Source organism: Rhinatrema bivittatum, chromosome 5 (assembly GCF_901001135.1).
Source record: "Rhinatrema bivittatum chromosome 5, aRhiBiv1.1, whole genome shotgun sequence".
In the NCBI taxonomy this organism is placed as follows: Eukaryota; Metazoa; Chordata; class Amphibia; order Gymnophiona; family Rhinatrematidae; genus Rhinatrema; species Rhinatrema bivittatum.
In genome coordinates this window covers 107,759,627-107,776,173 of record NC_042619.1, presented here as the reverse complement: position 1 = coordinate 107,776,173, position 16,547 = coordinate 107,759,627, and the positions used below count along the sequence as shown (strand labels likewise).

At 42.5% G+C, this 16,547-nt stretch overlaps 1 protein-coding gene across 6 annotated transcripts in view; it reads left to right on the top strand.

Annotated features, from left to right (window-relative positions):
• Positions 1 to 16,547, top strand: part of DCLK1 (doublecortin like kinase 1) — a 755,703-nt gene that overhangs the window by 88,391 nt on the left and 650,765 nt on the right. Inside the window, exon 1 of one of the 6 annotated variants that reach the window (XM_029602703.1) lies at positions 15,549 to 15,570. The exons of the other annotated variants lie outside the window; for them this stretch is intronic. The gene's annotated coding sequence lies outside the window, so the exon portion shown is untranslated. Of the gene's footprint in view, positions 1 to 15,548; positions 15,571 to 16,547 lie in introns of those variants that run through there. 6 annotated transcript variants of the gene reach the window in all.

Here is a 16,547-nt window from a genome sequence, read left to right as displayed (position 1 = left end):
GAATTAGTTGCCAGAGCATTTGGTTAAGGCAGTTTGTGTAGCTGGATTTAAAAAAGTTTTGGATAATTTCCTGGAGGTGAAGTCCATAAACTGCTATTAATCTATAGGGAATAGCTACTGCTTGTTGCCGGCATTAGTAGCATGGTATCTATTTAATGTTTGAGTACTTGCCCAGGTACTTGTGGCTTGGATTGGCTACTGTTGAAGACAGGATATTGGGCTTGATGGACCCTTGGTCGGACCCAGTGTGGTATATCTTATGTTCTTATGACTTGAATTTTCCCTTTCTCCTTATCAATAGACTATATCATTTTTTTCTTTATTTTCTTTTTATGTATCTATTTAAAAAAAAAAAAAGTTTAATAATTTAGATCTTAAAAATAAAATAATTATGCAGCAGTGCTAGCAAAAATCATAATTTAGTGGACAATTTTCAAAATCTTTACCCAGCTAACTAATCCCCACCCAGAAGAACACCTTTTACCCACACATCGAGTGGGAAATTTTGTAAAATCTCGTTTCCATGGGTAAAGCACTGATTTATTTGTAGAAATAGTTTTGAAAATTACCTTCAACACAACCCAAGATTCTCCTAATCTTTTTTGCAATGATTTCATGCCGTCTAGGATGATGCAAAGCCCAGGAACTTAGATTTAATGGAATTGAATTTTACTTCAGGGTTGATTGCACTTCCCAGGCTAAGCCAAACTCTGATGTCATGGTCATGTTAAAAGGCTCAATAAATGTATAATCCATAACCTGTTCCCACTAATTTCCTGTACATTAAGATTCAAATAGTGTACTTCAGCCTGTCACTAAAGAATGGCACAGTAGTACCACAACAGTGAGATACTAGAGGAAATAATATTCTTATCTGGGCACTAACTGCTAATTTTTCTGTTTTTTTTTAAATGTTATATTTTTCAGATTTTTGCAATTCCAAGCATAAATATTGAAACTTAAATTCTTAGTGAAATAATATCATCATGATCGCCAAACAAAAAGACAAAAATATATCCCCTAAGAGTCACTCCATCTAATATGATTAATATTTCTAATTTATAGTATTCTGTTTTATTATATATGTTACACTATTTATTTTATTTATTTATTTATTTAAAGGTTTTTCTATACCGATAACCGTTTGCACATCGTATCGGTTTACATGGAACACTTTAGTTAAATAATGAGTAACAGTTACATAGAACAAATTGGTTGCATAACAAAAGAATTGATATAGTAACTATAAACATAGTAATAACTAATAACTCTTAAATAGCGGAATACCTGTGCTGCGCTACAGTGGAGTAGTTGATAGAAACGTGTGTTTATTTTACGCAAGTTGCAAAGTAATTGATTTGAGTGAGGGCTTTGGAGTTTATATCTACAGATGTAACGTACGATGTACTATTGCATGATTGGCATGTCATATCCTGCATTACGGACTGCTATTCATATCCCATTCTGACGTGCGGGGTGCGGGGTGTTGCGTTAGATGGCAGTATGGAACGAACCATCGAATGTAGGACAGTGAGAAATGGTTAGTTTTTCCAAGGACATGATAGGGAATGACGGAGCCAGGTTTCAGCCTTGTAGGTACTCGGCAAGTGGGAGAATTAGTGATGTGTGTCAGTGAGGGCTTTGGCGTTTATATATATATATATATATATATATATATATATATATATAATTCTTTTTTTTACATTGCAAGATATTTTATAGCACCTTGTTTTCTTTTTTGGTGAATACTTTTTAAATGTTTTTCCCAATAAAGAATACCTTACTAGTTGTTTTACTGTGCAATTAATTGCACTAATGTTTTGCAGAATCAGTCACTGAGCAAGGAAATATGCAGAGACATTATTTGCAAAACTTGGAAATGTATATATAGGACATAATTGATAATGGAAGGATAACAGCTGAGCTTACCACATGTACTGAACAATGTGTGCATCTTCCTGTAGTTCTGATATGTGCAGCACTATGTATTCCAACCTGGCTGGAAGATCAGTTCAGTTCATCAAAGTATCATCATCCAGAAATAACTCATATTTCTGCTTCTTCTCATAAGGCCTCACAATGCCCAAGGGCATTGAAACACTAAATCCACTTCAAGTACTGAAGTCTTTTCAGCTGGTTGAGCATGAGTTCATCAGAAATTCATGTTTTAAGGAAAGCTACCTGCTGTTTATCAAGTCTCTGTTTAGGGTTTCATGGTGAAAAACACTTGGCAAAAATAGTTGAATATTCTGATTATTATTCACCTGGGATAGGAAGCAATGTCTTACTGTGGATTAGTAATGGTTTAAAAGATAGGAAACAAAGAGTTGAACAAAATGGTCAGTTTGTCCAACGGAGAAAAGTAAATGGTGGAGTATCCCACTGTCTGAGTATCTGGATTTCCAGAAAGCATTTGAGAAAATCCCTCTTGAGAGACTTCTTAGGAAATTTTAAAAGTCATGGGATAGGGGGCCATGACCCATTGTGAATTGCCAACTGCCTAAAAGATAGAAAACAGAGAATAGAGCTAAATGGTAAATTTTCCCAATGGAAAAAGGTGAATAGTGCAGTGCCCCAGGGATCTGTTCTGGGTCCGATTCTTTTTAATATATTTATTAACGACCTAGAAATGGGAACAACAAGTGAGGTGATCAAATTTGCTGATGACACAAAATTATTCAAAGTTGTTAAATCACAAGAGGATTGTGAGAAATTGCAAGAGGACCTTGCAAAACTGGGAGACTGGGCATGCAAATGGTAAATGAAATTTAATGTGTACCATTGCAAAGTGAGGCACTTAGGGAAGAGTAACCCATATTATAGCTACAAAATGCAAGGTTCCACATTAGGAGTCACCACTCAGGAAAATGATCTAGGCACCATTGTTGTTGATATGTTGAAATCTTCTGTTCAGTGTACAGCAGCAGTCAAGAAAGCAAATAGAATGCTAGGGATTATTAGGAAAGGAATGGAGAATAAAACAGAGAATATCATAATGCCTCTGTATCGCTCCATCATGCGACTTCATCTTGATTATTTTGTGCAGTTCTGGTCACCACATCTCAAAAAGATATAGCAGAATTAGAAAAGGTACAGAGAAGGGCAACCAAAATGATAAAGGGGATGGAACAATTTCCCTATGAGGAAAAGGCTAAAGAGGTTAGTATTCTTCAGCTTGGAGAAGAGACAATTGAGGGGAGATATGATAGAGGTGTTATAATTAGTGAGGTTTAGGTGGACCCTTGGACACTGTGGCAGCTGACCGCGCCCATGGGGGGAAGTCTCATTAGGGGCCTCAGGTCAGGCTCAGCTCTGGACACACAAACACAGATTATATCTTTATTTAGACAGTTTGAGAAGCCACCAGAAGTGGCAGTAGTGAGTAAAAGATGTAGCCCGGCTGGGCTAGTATTCCCCAGGGCGCAGGAACAGCGGTTCCTCCGGTAGCAGTGCTGTAGTGGAGAGAACCGAGAAAATGAGTACAATAGAACATTCACAGAGTCCCCAGCATGGAGAAGCCCCGAGATAGGGAGAGCTGGCTCTCGAAGAGCGAGTACCAGATCCCTGGGAGCAGAGAGACTCGTTGGCAAAGTACTCACAGCGGTTCCACGTAGGAGATGGCACTGGCGCTGGAACAGAGGCAGGCCCTCGAGCGAGTACCTGGTTCCAGTGAGACAGCTCTGAGGAGTGGATGATAGTAGTACTCACTGATGGTGTCTGTAGCGAATTCTTCCAAGTAGAAGAGAAGATAGATGCAGGCAGCGAGTCAGGGAACATGGGCCCTCAAGGAGTGAGTACCGGTTACCTGATAGTGACCTGAAAGAAGCAAAAAAGGCCCCCGAGGAGCGGGTACCCCGTTAGCAGAAAGAGTCCAATGGAAGTTGGAGAGGCAGAGTAGCTGGGTACGGAGAGCGAATCCCATCCGTAAGTATCCCCTTGCTATCTCAATGGCTAGCAATAAACTGTAGGCTTAAATATCTGGGCAGCGTGACATCATCGCAGGGGGACGCCCCTGAGGAATGTGCCAATGAGGAAATAAGCATGAGGGCCGCGCAGCGCGCGCGCCCTAAGGTACCTGTAGAACATGGCGGGAGGCAGTGCCCAAGCCAGTCCGGGGACACTGGAGAGGACGGCAGGCGGACGCCGTGGCAGCCAGGCGTCTGTGAAGAGCAGGAAGAGCCGCAAAAAAGGAATGGTAGGCAGAGTGAAGCCGTTGGGAAGTGATGGTCGCAACAAGAGGTCTATAAAATAGTAAGTGGAGTAGAACAAGTAAACGTGAATTGATTGTTTACTCTCTCAAAGAGTACAAAGACTAGGGGACACACAATGAAGTTACTAATAAGACAAAATAATTTTTTACTCAATGCATAATTAAGCTCTGGAATTTATTGCCAGACTATGTGGTGGAAGCTATTAATGTAGCTGCATTCAAAAAAGGTTTGGACAAGTTCCTGGAAGAAACGTCCAAAACAATTATTAAGATGGACTTGGGGAAATCCACTGCTTATCTCTGGGATAAGTAGCATGGAATCTATCTACCTCTTGGAATCCTGCTACGTACTTGTGACCTGGATTGGTTGCTGTTAGAAACAGAATACTGGACTTGATGGACCTTTGGTTTGACCCAGTTGAGCAACTCTTATGTTCTTATATCCTAAGGATTTATCTTGTGACCACTGTTTAACTTATTCTTTGATCTAATAAAGGGAGTGAGACGTGAAGACATCATATTTGCAGACGGCACAAAAATATTCAAACTAGTTAAAAAGTAGGCAGACTAAGGAACTAAGAACATAAGAACATAAGAAATTGCCATGCTGGGTCAGACCAAGGATCCATCAAGCCCAGCATCCTGTTTCCAACAGAGGCCAAAACCAGGACACAAGAACCTGGCAATTACCCAAACACTAAGAAGAACCCATGCTACTGATGCAATTAATAGCAGTGGCTATTCCCTAAGTATAATTGATTAATAGCCATTAATGGACTTCTCCTCCAAGAACTTATCCAAACCTTTTTTGAACCCAGCTACACTAACTGCACTAACCACCTCCTCTGACAACAAATTCCAGAGCTTTATTGTGCGTTGAGTGAAAAAGAATTTTCTCCGATTAGTCTTAAATGTGTTACTTGTAACTTCATGGAATGCCCCCTAGTCCTTCTATTATTCGAAAGTGTAAATAACCGAGTCACATCTACTCGTTCAAGATCTCTCATGATCTTAAAGACCTCTATCATATCCCCCCTCAGTCGTCTCTTCTCCAAGCTGAACAGCCCTAACCTCTTCAGCCTTTCCTCATAGGGGAGCTGTTCCATCCCCTTTATCATTTTGGCTGCCCTTCTCTGTACCTTCCCCCATCGCAACTATATCTTTTTTGAGATGCGGCGACCAGAATTGTACACAATATTCAAGGTGCGGTCTCACCATGGAGGGATCCAGAGGCATTATGACATTTTCCATTCTATTAACCATTCCCTTCCTAATAATTCCTAACATTCTATTTGCTTTTTTGACTGCTGAGACACACTGAGCCGACGATTTTAAAGTATTATCCACTATGATGCCTAGATCTTTTTCCTGGGTGGTAGCTCCTAATATGGAACCTAACATCGTATAACTACAGCAAGGGTTATTTTTTCCTATATGCAACACCTTGCACTTGTCCACATTAAATTTCATCTGCCATTTGGATGCCGAATCTCCCAGTCTTGCAAGGTCCTCCTTTAATGTATCACAGTCTGCTTGTGATTTAACTACTCTGAATAATTTTGTATCATCTGCAAATTTGATAACCTCACTCGTCGTATTCCTTTCCAGATCATTTATATATATATTGAAAAGCACCAGTCCAAGTACAGATCCCTGAGGTACTCCACTGTTTACCCTTTTCCACTGAGAAAATTGACCATTTAATCCTACTCTCTGTTTCCTGTCTTTTAACCAGTTTGTAATCCACGAAAGGACATCGCCTCCTATCCCATGACTTTTTAGTTTTCGTAGAAGCCTCTCATGAGGGACTTTGTCAAACGCCATCTGAAAATCCAAATACACTACATCTACCAGTTCACCTTTATCCACATGTTTATTAACCCCTTCAAAAAAATGAAGCAGATTTGTTAGGCAAGACTTCCCTTGGGTAAATCCATGTTGACTGAGTCCCATTAAATCATGTCTTTCTATATGCTCTACGAAGGAGGACCTTGCAGTACTGGGATACTGGGCATCTAAACAGCATGAAATTTAATCTTGACAAGTGCAAAGTGATGAACATAAGGAAAAAAAAATCCTAACTAATAGAGATGTGAACCGGAATCTGTTCGGATTCCGGTTCCGATTCAAATGTGGGTTTTTTTGCATCGGGCCTGATCGTGGTTTTGTTTATCGGCTGCGCCCGAGCCGATAAACAAAAAACCCACCCCGACCCTTTAGAACTAACCCCTTTGCTTCCCCCACCCTCCCGACCCCCCCCCCCAAAAAAAACATTTTACAGGTACCTGGTGGTCCAGTGGGTGTCCCGGGAGCGATCTCCTGCTCCGGGCTGTCCTCCGGCTCCCGGCCTGTCGGCTGCCACTAATCAAAATGGCGCTGATGGCCCTTTGCCCTTACCATGTGACAGGGTATCCGTGCCATTGGCCGGACCCTGTCACATGGTAGGAGCACTGGATGGCCGGCGCCATCTTGTGCTCCTACCATATGATAGGGGCTGACCAATGGCACCGGTAGCCCCTGTGACATAGTAAGGGCAAAGGCTATCGGCGCCATTTTGAATACTGGCAGCCGACGGTCCGAGAGCAGGAGGTCGCTCCCGGACTCCCGCTGGAATTTTGGCAAGTCTTGTGGGGGTCAGGAGGGTCTGTAATGAATCGGCTCCTGCGGAGGGGAGGAGTTAGCAATCTGTTACGCTTTGCTCCTGTAGAAGGAGGAGTTAGTAATCTGAATGAACTGGCTCCTGTGGAAGGAGTAGTAAACAATTTGTTAAGGTATAGAGTGCGGAGGTAGCAATCTGAAGACTCCTGATAGGAAAGGAGTAGCAATCTGTTAGCGGAGTGCTTGAAGAGGACACTCAGCTGTAGAGGAATGTAGATAGGTGGATCCTTGGGCCGATGGCAGATGACAGCGCCCCCAGGAGGATATCCTGAGAGGGACCACTGGCTAGGCTTGGATATGGAGACAGATACAGATAGTTCTTTTATTAGACAGGTTAGTAGAACCACCGGAGGTGGCAGTAGTGAGCTGATATGACCAGCAGGGCTGAAGTCCCTCAGGTACTGGAACAGCGATCCCAGGGTTGCTGAGCTGTAGAGAAACTATAGATAGTGAGTAGACAGGGCATGCTGTGTTCATAGCCAGAACTGGATGACAAAACTCACAAAAGGTCTTAATGAAGCTCAGTAGCTGGAAAGGGTTAGGCCCTCGAGGAGCGAGTACCTGGTTCCAGGGAAAGCTCTGAGAAGAGCACTGGTAACTCACAATGTCTGGATCTGCGATAGCTTCCAGGCAGTAGAGAATCTTCAGAGTGTTCAGGAACATGGGCCCTCGAGGAGCAAGTACCTGGTTCCTATTGGCAATCTGAAATACAGAAAAGTGAGTGAGGCCCCCGAGGAGCGGGTACCCCTGGTAAGTTCGAGGAGACAGAGTAGCTCGGGAGAATCCTTGCAGAGTAGCTTGGACAGCCAAAGCGAGTCCTTGCTAACTCAATACGTTAGTGAATACTGAGACCTTTTATATTGGAAGCGGATGATGTCATCCCGGGGGACGCCCCCAAGGTTCGCACCATTACATCAATCTGAGCGTGCCTCCTATGTCATCAGGCAACATGTCGGATCCACAGCATCGTGCCGGTTCGGGGATGCCGGAGGGAGACGGCAAGAAGACGCCGCGGCAGCTAGCCGTCCATCAGACCCGTAGGAAGTCATAAGAACATAAGAAAATGCCATACTGGGTCAGACCAAGAGTCCATCAAGCCCAGCATCCTGTTTCCAGCAGTGGCCAATCCAGGCCATAAGAACCTGGCAAGTACCCATAAACTAAGTCTATTCCATGTAACCATTGCTAATGGCAGTGGCTATTCTCTAAGTGAACTTAATAGCAGGTAATGGACTTCTCCTCTAAGAACTTATCCAATCCTTTTTTAAACACAGCTATACTAACTGCACGAACCACATTCTCTGGCAACAAATTCCAGAGTTTAATTGTGCGTTGAGTAAAAAAGAACTTTCTCCGATTAGTTTTAAATGTGCCCCATGCTAACTTCATGGAGTGCCCCCTAGTCTTTCTACTATCCGAAAGAGTAAATAACCGATTCACATCTACCCGTTCTAGACCTCTCATGATTTTAAACACCTCTATCATATCCCCCCTCAGTCGTCTCTTCTCCAAGCTGAAAAGTCCTAACCTCTTTAGTCTTTCCTCATAGGGGAGTTGTTCCATTCCCCTTATCATTTTGGTAGCCCTTCTCTGTACCTTCTCCATCGCAATTATATCTTTTTTGAGATGCGGCGACCAGAATTGTACACAGTATTCAAGGTGCGGTCTCACCATGGAGCGATACAGAGGCATTATGACATTTTCCGTTTTATTCATCATTCCTTTTCTAATAATTCCCAACATTCTGTTTGCTTTTTTGACTGCCGCAGCACACTGCACCGACGATTTCAATGTGTTATCCACTATGACACCTAGATCTCTTTCTTGGGTTGTAGCACCTAATATGGAACCCAACATTGTGTAATTATAGCATGGGTTATTTTTCCCTATATGCATCACCTTGCACTTATCCACATTAAATTTCATCTGCCATTTGGATGCCCAATTTTCCAGTCTCACAAGGTCTTCCTGCAATTTGTCACAATCTGCTTGTGATTTAACTACTCTGAACAATTTTGTGTCATCTGCAAATTTGATTATCTCACTTGTCGTATTTCTTTCCAGATCATTTATAAATATATTGAACAGTAAGGGTCCCAATACAGATCCCTGAGGCACTCCACTGTCCACTCCCTTCCACTGAGAAAATTGCCCATTTAATCCTACTCTCTGTTTCCTGTCTTTTAGCCATTTTGCAATCCACGAAAGGACATTGCCACCTATCCCATGACTTTTTACTTTTCCTAGAAGCCTCTCATGAGGAACTTTGTCAAACGCCTTCTGAAAATCCAAGTATACTATATCTACCGGTTCACCTTTATCCACATGTTTATTATCTCCTTCAAAAAAGTGAAGCAGATTTGTGAGGCAAGACTTGCCCTGGGTAAAGCCATGCTGACTTTGTTCCATTAAACCATGTCTTTCTATATGTTCTGTGATTTTGATGTTTAGAACACTTTCCACTATTTTTCCTGGCACTGAAGTCAGGCTAACCGGTCTGTAGTTTCCCAGATTGCCACAGAGGTAAAGAAGGCGGAGTGAGGGCATTGAGCAGCGACGGGCGCAACACTCTTTGAAGCTGTGTTGGCACATGGCCCTCTTTGGTCTACAAATTTGGTATCTTAAAAATTTGGTGCCCTAGATCTATGTTGCCTATGCTTAAATCCTGGATTGCCTAGGAATGCTTGGGAGAGTTTGCTTCTGGCAGAGAGTTCAGATGTAAAAAAGCTCTTGGCAAACTAACAGCTCTCCTATGTCCTCTACAAGCTCCCAGAAGCATTGCTTTTTTCACCTTTATCTATTTCCTGCTATACAGTAGTAATTACAGCTTCTACAGCTGTAGTTGTCTGTCTATGTCTGAGCTTTCACAGATTCTCATCACAGCTGTACCAAATCTGCTGTGTGTCCGGATATCCTTGATACCATGCCATTTGCAGTGAATTTTAAGTGTTTATCATTCAATAACTGTTTGGTATTAAGAACTGAGTTTTCTCTGATATTTGGAAGCTTGAAAAGGAAAAAAAAGGTTAGCTGACTATTTAGCAACTCATGCAGAGGCATATTAATTGTTCTTCTTCATTTGTACAGTTCTCACAAGTAAAAAAGAAAGTTATCTGAAAGGATAAATAATTATCTGGCAAACTTTAGGGCAGTCCTGACCAGAGTTAGCCAGATAAATTATCGGGCTAATTCTGAATATCGGAGTTAGCTGGATAAGTTACCCAGTTAACCCAACTCCTCTCAGTTATGCCCCTGGATTGCCCCTAACTTATCCGGCTAAATTCTAGTTGGCTAAATTATTATCCAGATAGAATTTAGCTGGATAAGATGCCCAAATCTTCATTTGTTTTTTTTTTTTGTTTTATTTATTTATATTCTGCTGTCCAGCCATTTCAAAGCAGATAACTCAGAAGTTATACCTATAGTACTTGCATGTAATGTGGCTAAATGCTTTTGATTATGGACCCTTATGTTTATATGGTCAGTAAGAGATGTCACTTCCTACCAGAATAGGTGGTATTGAAAAATGTGAAATGTTTAGGATGATGAAGCACAACTGAGTCTTGTTGAGAACGGCCTCGAAAGGCCTTGCATTCTGTTGAGAACAGCCTCAAAGGCCTTGCATTCTGTTATGTTAGGGGTGTTTAGTGTGCCCTTGGGCCTCAGCCCGACCCCAGCCGAATCCAGGGCCGAACCGAGGTTTGACGGCGTGTCCCAGCATGGCTAAACATGGTCGTACCCTCTACCGGGCCTGCAAGCTCCCAGAGCCAACAACAGAAGATGTTGGTAGGGGAACGGTCCTCCGACTGTTCCAAGCCCTTTCGGACCTGCCGCTTGAATCAGCAAGGAGCAGCAGGCCGGCCTGAGGATGAGGGCAAACGGAGGCCTTGACACGTAGACAGGACTATGATTGATGCGATGACATCTTGGACGAGACTGGGATGATGCGACGGCACCACAAGCATGACGAGGAATTTGATCCAAACAAGACAAGACGTAAGGCAGGAGGACATTGGCACTGTCTAGGTTTACGCAGTGTCTCTCAGGGCACTGTCTCTCAGGGCGCCCTACTCAGCCCACCCGCGGGACTGAGTCACGGACCACCCTATCCCACTGCACGCCCTACACAGCCCTAAGAGGCTGGTCACGGACCACGAGGAGAGCGGGACAAGCGCAGGGAAGACCAGGCAAGGAGGAACTCCAATGACGGAGCCGATGTCATCCGAAGTTCCACCTATGGCTGGCGGGAACAGAAGCTCAGAAGCACAGGGACAAATCCCACCCGCAGGCCACTCCATTCTCGGGCACAACATCATCCGAGAACCACAGCTCTACAGGAACAGAAGGCTCAGGAGCACCAGACGAAGACGCAGGGAAGAACATCCGGACAGGCAGGCACATCAGGACGTGGAAGATCATGATGGAACATCAGGATGTGGAAGATCATGACGGAACATCAGGACATGGTCAGGGACCTCAGGCAAGACATGAAGATGTGGTACGAAGGCAGACAAGACGAGGAGCTCCACGAAGAACAGGAGACCGTACAAGGTTCTGGCAGGCAGGAGCCTCCAGAGAGAAGTCACTCCGATGCAAGGCAACAACAGACTAACAGGCCATTGCAGAAAGACTAAATGAATTCTTTGCTTCAGTGTTTACTAATGAGGATGTTGGGGAGATACCAGTTCCGGAAATGGTTTTCAAGGGTGATGAGTCAGACGAACTGAACAAAATCACTGTGAACCTGGAAGATGTAGTAGGCCAGATTGACAAACTAAAGAATAGCAAATCACCTGGACCAGATGGTATCCATCCTAGGGTATTGAAGGAACTAAAAAATGAAATTTCTGGAGGAGAAGTCCATTAACTGCTATTAATTGCATCAGTAGCATGGGATCTTCTTAGTGTTTGGGTAATTGCCAGGTTCTTGTGGCCTGGTTTGGCCTCTGTTGGAAACAGGATGCTGGGCTTGATGGACCCTTGGTCTGACCCAGCATGGCAATTTCTTATGTTCTTATATTCCTGACTCGCTATCTGAACACCTTAGGTACCCGCTTCTCTGGGCCTTGTCATGTTCAGGGCTATCCGCTCCTTTGAGGGCCTTCCTGAAGTCTCTTACTTTCAACTCGGTGAGTACTCCTCCTCGCTTCTATCTCTTCTGCTGATGGAACCCCGGTGTACCCCGAAGCCTCGGGCCACTACTGTGACTACTGCAGGAGTTTACTCCTTACTTCAGAGTGAGTACAAGATCTACCCGCTCTACCTTCCATCTTCTCCTTGATGTGGATTCTCGGGTTACCCTGCACTGCGGGCCACTACCGGATCTACACTATGCTGTGCCAGCTGCAACTACACCCTTCGGTGTACCCCGCGCTGTGGACCACTACCAAAGCTATGCTACACTCAAAGGAGGTACTTCCCCGGGTTACCCTGCTCTGCAGACCACTACCGGGAAATCATCATCGAGCCTTTGTCTCCGGGTTACCCTGTGCTGCGGGCCACTACTGGAGAGATCATGTCTAAGTTTCTCCACTCTGGACTTTACATCCTTGCCTGATCTTCGGGCCTACGTTCTCCATTGCTGTATAATAAAACTTCCTTGCTATCTGTGTCTATCACTGCTGAAGCTCTGCCTATGGTGGTGAGTCCCCACAGGGCTCCTCCCTGTGGGTGGAGTCAGCTCTCACCACGATCTAAGGGTCCACTATCCAACCCAAAACATACCAGTATATATTTTGTTTAACTTTCTGTTTCCAGCCCTTCAGTTTGTCACTAGATGGCCCTAGGTTCCATATCATCTGGACTAGTAACATCATGGGATGTCCATTCTCTTTCAGTCTCTCCACTGAGCTGACTGTGATAGGATCTCCCTGGGGCATTGACGAAGTTAGAGGTAGATAGAGTGTGAGTTCGGTTTTGAGGAGTAAGGATGATCTTTATTTTCCTCCCTGCTGAGTTGGGCCCACTAACCCAACTTGGTATTTTTCTTGCATTTAGAGGAGATCCCTTCTCAGAACACTCCCTGTCTGAGGGGGTCTGCCTCCCTTTTATAGAGAGTTAAGGTTTTTGTAGATTTTGATCCAGTTTTGATAAGTTTATTTATTTATTCTGGGGAACTCACTGTACCTTGGGAAATGAGAAACCCCCTCTGATCCTGAGAGCAAGGATTGGAGACCTGTGAGCAACATTGCAAAACTGGGAGTTCGAACAAGCCCGACATGATATCATATTTCGTAAAGATTGCCTCAGGGGCCCTCGATTTGTTCTTTTCTGGTGAGGAGAGTACTGAATGTTCATTGCCAGTCACTGATAGCCCACTTTTCAATATCTATATAAGAATTCTTAGACGCCGTAAAAACTCACACGTCAGCCATATCATGTCAGGCGCATTCGAACTTATTGAAAAGGAAGTATTTTATTTTCATTTATAAGCATTTAAAAATATTTGAAAAAAATTTCATTTCCCAAAAAAAGAGACTTACCTTGGAGGACCGATGATGATATGTGACCTTTAGCAGTGAAAATACTGAATGAAAAATGATTCGGCATCCACAGGGTGGTATGATGGTGAAAAAATTGAAATTTTAAAGGTAGTCTCTGTGTTACAATTTATTTTCATTAAGCAGTTTTCATTTAAAAAATTAAGACTTTGGTTGCAAAGTTTTTTGCTATAACTGTTTTGTTTGTATTCTTATTTGGACTTTTTTTTTGTGTGAAGTCTTATGTTCTAACCATCATACACAAGTACCTTTGATATCTGATGTTTAGTTGTACAGCATTACAGCCCCATGTCAGTTGCCAGAGGCTGTCCAGGCGCTGTGTAATTATTTAGTAAAATCTTCTAGACTGGATATATATCAAGAGCATAATGATCAGAGCAGGATGCAGTGCCCAAGATACATGTTGCAAAAGTCACTTTGTCTGGTGTATATTTGATACAGAGAGGTTTATTTTCATTATAGAAGAAAAGATTTGTTTTTGTTTTTTTTAATTTTAATTTAAGAAGTTACTAAAAGCCCATCTGTTCAGTGAGGCCTTCGCTTCTTCTGGTTAGAACCCAACATTTAGTTTGTCTCCCTAGGCATGAATTTTGTCATCCTCTGAATCTGTTTAATGCTCTGGGGGGGGCCGATACAATAAAAACACGCTATGCAATATTTAAATTAGGGGTCGCGTTGTCAAGGAGGAGCTAGGGTCGCTTGTGCATCCCTAGTGTCTTCTTGTTAGTGGGAGCCCGCGAGCGGTTGGCTGTCCGCTGGTTTAGAAAATGGACATCAAATTTGTCGGCGTCCGTCTTCCTAATCAGTGCACAGCCAGGGGTTTCGGAAACGAATGCTTGTTAACTAAGCGTCCGTTTCCTGAACCTGACCACTGGCACTTTTTAAAATTTTTTTTTTTTTTTTACTTTTTCAGTTTTCCTTCCTCCTACTTAATATCTCAACAACAGAAATTTTGGGAAAAATTTGTTTTTGAGTTAGTGCACGCTAACGTTAGCATGCACTAACGAGGAGTTAGCATGCACTAACCTGAAATTTGGGTCCCCCCGAATATCAAAGGCCCAAACCGTGGGAAATACGATATTTCCCGTGGTGGGCTGAAAACAAAGCCCGAACCGAAAGGTTCGGGCTTTGCACATCCCTAGTATTTTCTGCTTTTTCTGTACAACTTTTGAGAGTGCTCAGCAATTAATGCCTGCTCTAGGCATGCGTTAATTTTTGAGCATAAAAATGTGCATTTTAGATGCACTTTTTTTTTTGCAGTGCGGGTGATTAACTAATAGCCTCATCAACATGCATTTGCATGTGATGAGTGCTATTAGTTTCACTGCGCATTGGACGTGCGTTGTGTAGGCACTAATCCCTTATTGCATAAGGGGATTAGGTAGGTAGTGCCTACACAACCCCCATCCAGCTGCGGGTTAAACAGTGTGCTCGGCTGAGCGCATATTGCATTGGCCTCTTTATGTTTTAGTACCAAGGAAGACTGTTTGCATTCTGTTGTTGTATTGTATATGTTTTACTGTACCTCACCATGATCTTTATTTGGATAGGCAAATACATACTTTTAAATAAATAAATGCCATAATTTTAGACTCATATAAAGAACAAACCCTCCAGGATTTAAAATTCTTTGCTTATGTTTACAAACATGTCAATAAACATGGACTCTTGTTTGGGATCTAATGGAGCTGCTCATTCTAGAACTGTGAAAAATATAAATGATAGGTGGCTTTACATAGTTAGCTTGCAGGCAAGTCAATGATTTTCCCAATGTGCTCCCTGGAAAGGACTAATACAACATAAAAAATGTGTACAAGCTAAAAGATTAAAAAGACATAAAAGACGGTCTGGGCTAGGTGAATCTAAGGTTTTTCTCCATGTGTGTACTGTACGGGAGAAAATTCTTGATAAATAAAAGTCCTCTGCACCCTTCTTCCCTGCACTGCTTTTTAATCCTACTCTGTGTTCTTTACAACCCTTCCTTAATTTAATTCCAGGTTAAATGCAATGAATAAATGTCATTGAACCATGCAATTATTAATGGCAGCAAAACTAACACTAGCTTTGCTCTTCTGGCTTTGTAATCGAGGTAGCAGCAACAGCACACCACCCACCACCATGACATACAAGCTATTTTAGTACTGTGATCAGACCCTTGCCAGACTGAGCCTGTACTAGAAAGCTGACGGCTGCTTCTGGAAGGTAAATACATTCATGATCAATAGGTTCAATACTACAAACAGCAGCCTCGCTTTCCTGTGAATAATAAAAGCCTTTATTAAAAAGGCGTAAGAATAACATTGATCATTTCCACAGCTTGAGCGTCTCCAATGTGTCTTTCTGTAATGATGTACGGATTTCTTAACTCCTCGTGTTTCCTGATGGTGACAGGTCAGTGGGTCATTAACCCACATTCAGTGCTGCTATAGAAGTTCTTTTCGGTTGGACTTGGGCAGAGGTTGAATAGAAAGGACACAGAGTTGTGCTGTATTTTGGGCTATCCTTACAGTGCTTTGCTTTATACTTTTAGGAATTAGCCTATTTCATGTTTCCTTGGTAACCCAATTGCCCATGTTGGTTGCCAGGGAAATGCTGCTGCGGCACAAAGCTGAGTGCTTTCCTTCCTGGCCATTGTAGACAGGGAAGTGGAATAGTCTTTAAAGCAGAGTCTCCATATTGATTGCTGTGGATTCAGCTTTTATCTGCTAGTGTAATTATGAAAGAGCAATGTCCTCTACAGAAACAAATGACTGAATTGCTGGATTAAACTGTCTATTCGAAGGGACTTACCCCCTAATAGAATATTTCAGTGCCTTTAATCTGCTATCTTGTTTTGGTGGCATTTGCTGTTCAGTAAAGTTTTATTTTTTAATTATTTTATCTTTTATTGGTGACCTCCAAAGTTGTATCCTAAAGCATAATTTTGATTCCCAGGAAACCAAACCTTTGGTGAAGCAATCCAGGAGTTTAAAAGTCTGTATGCATATACAGTATTTATAGCAATACAATACTCATTTGTAGAGATGCCAAAGTCAAGGTTTATAAAAAAACAAAACAAAACAAAAAGCTTAATTTAAAAACAGAGTGAACCTAGAGATTACTACAATAAAAGTACAAAATTGATTCTTACATAAATTATAACAATTTCTATTTGATATTCTTGTATAAGGATGACTGGA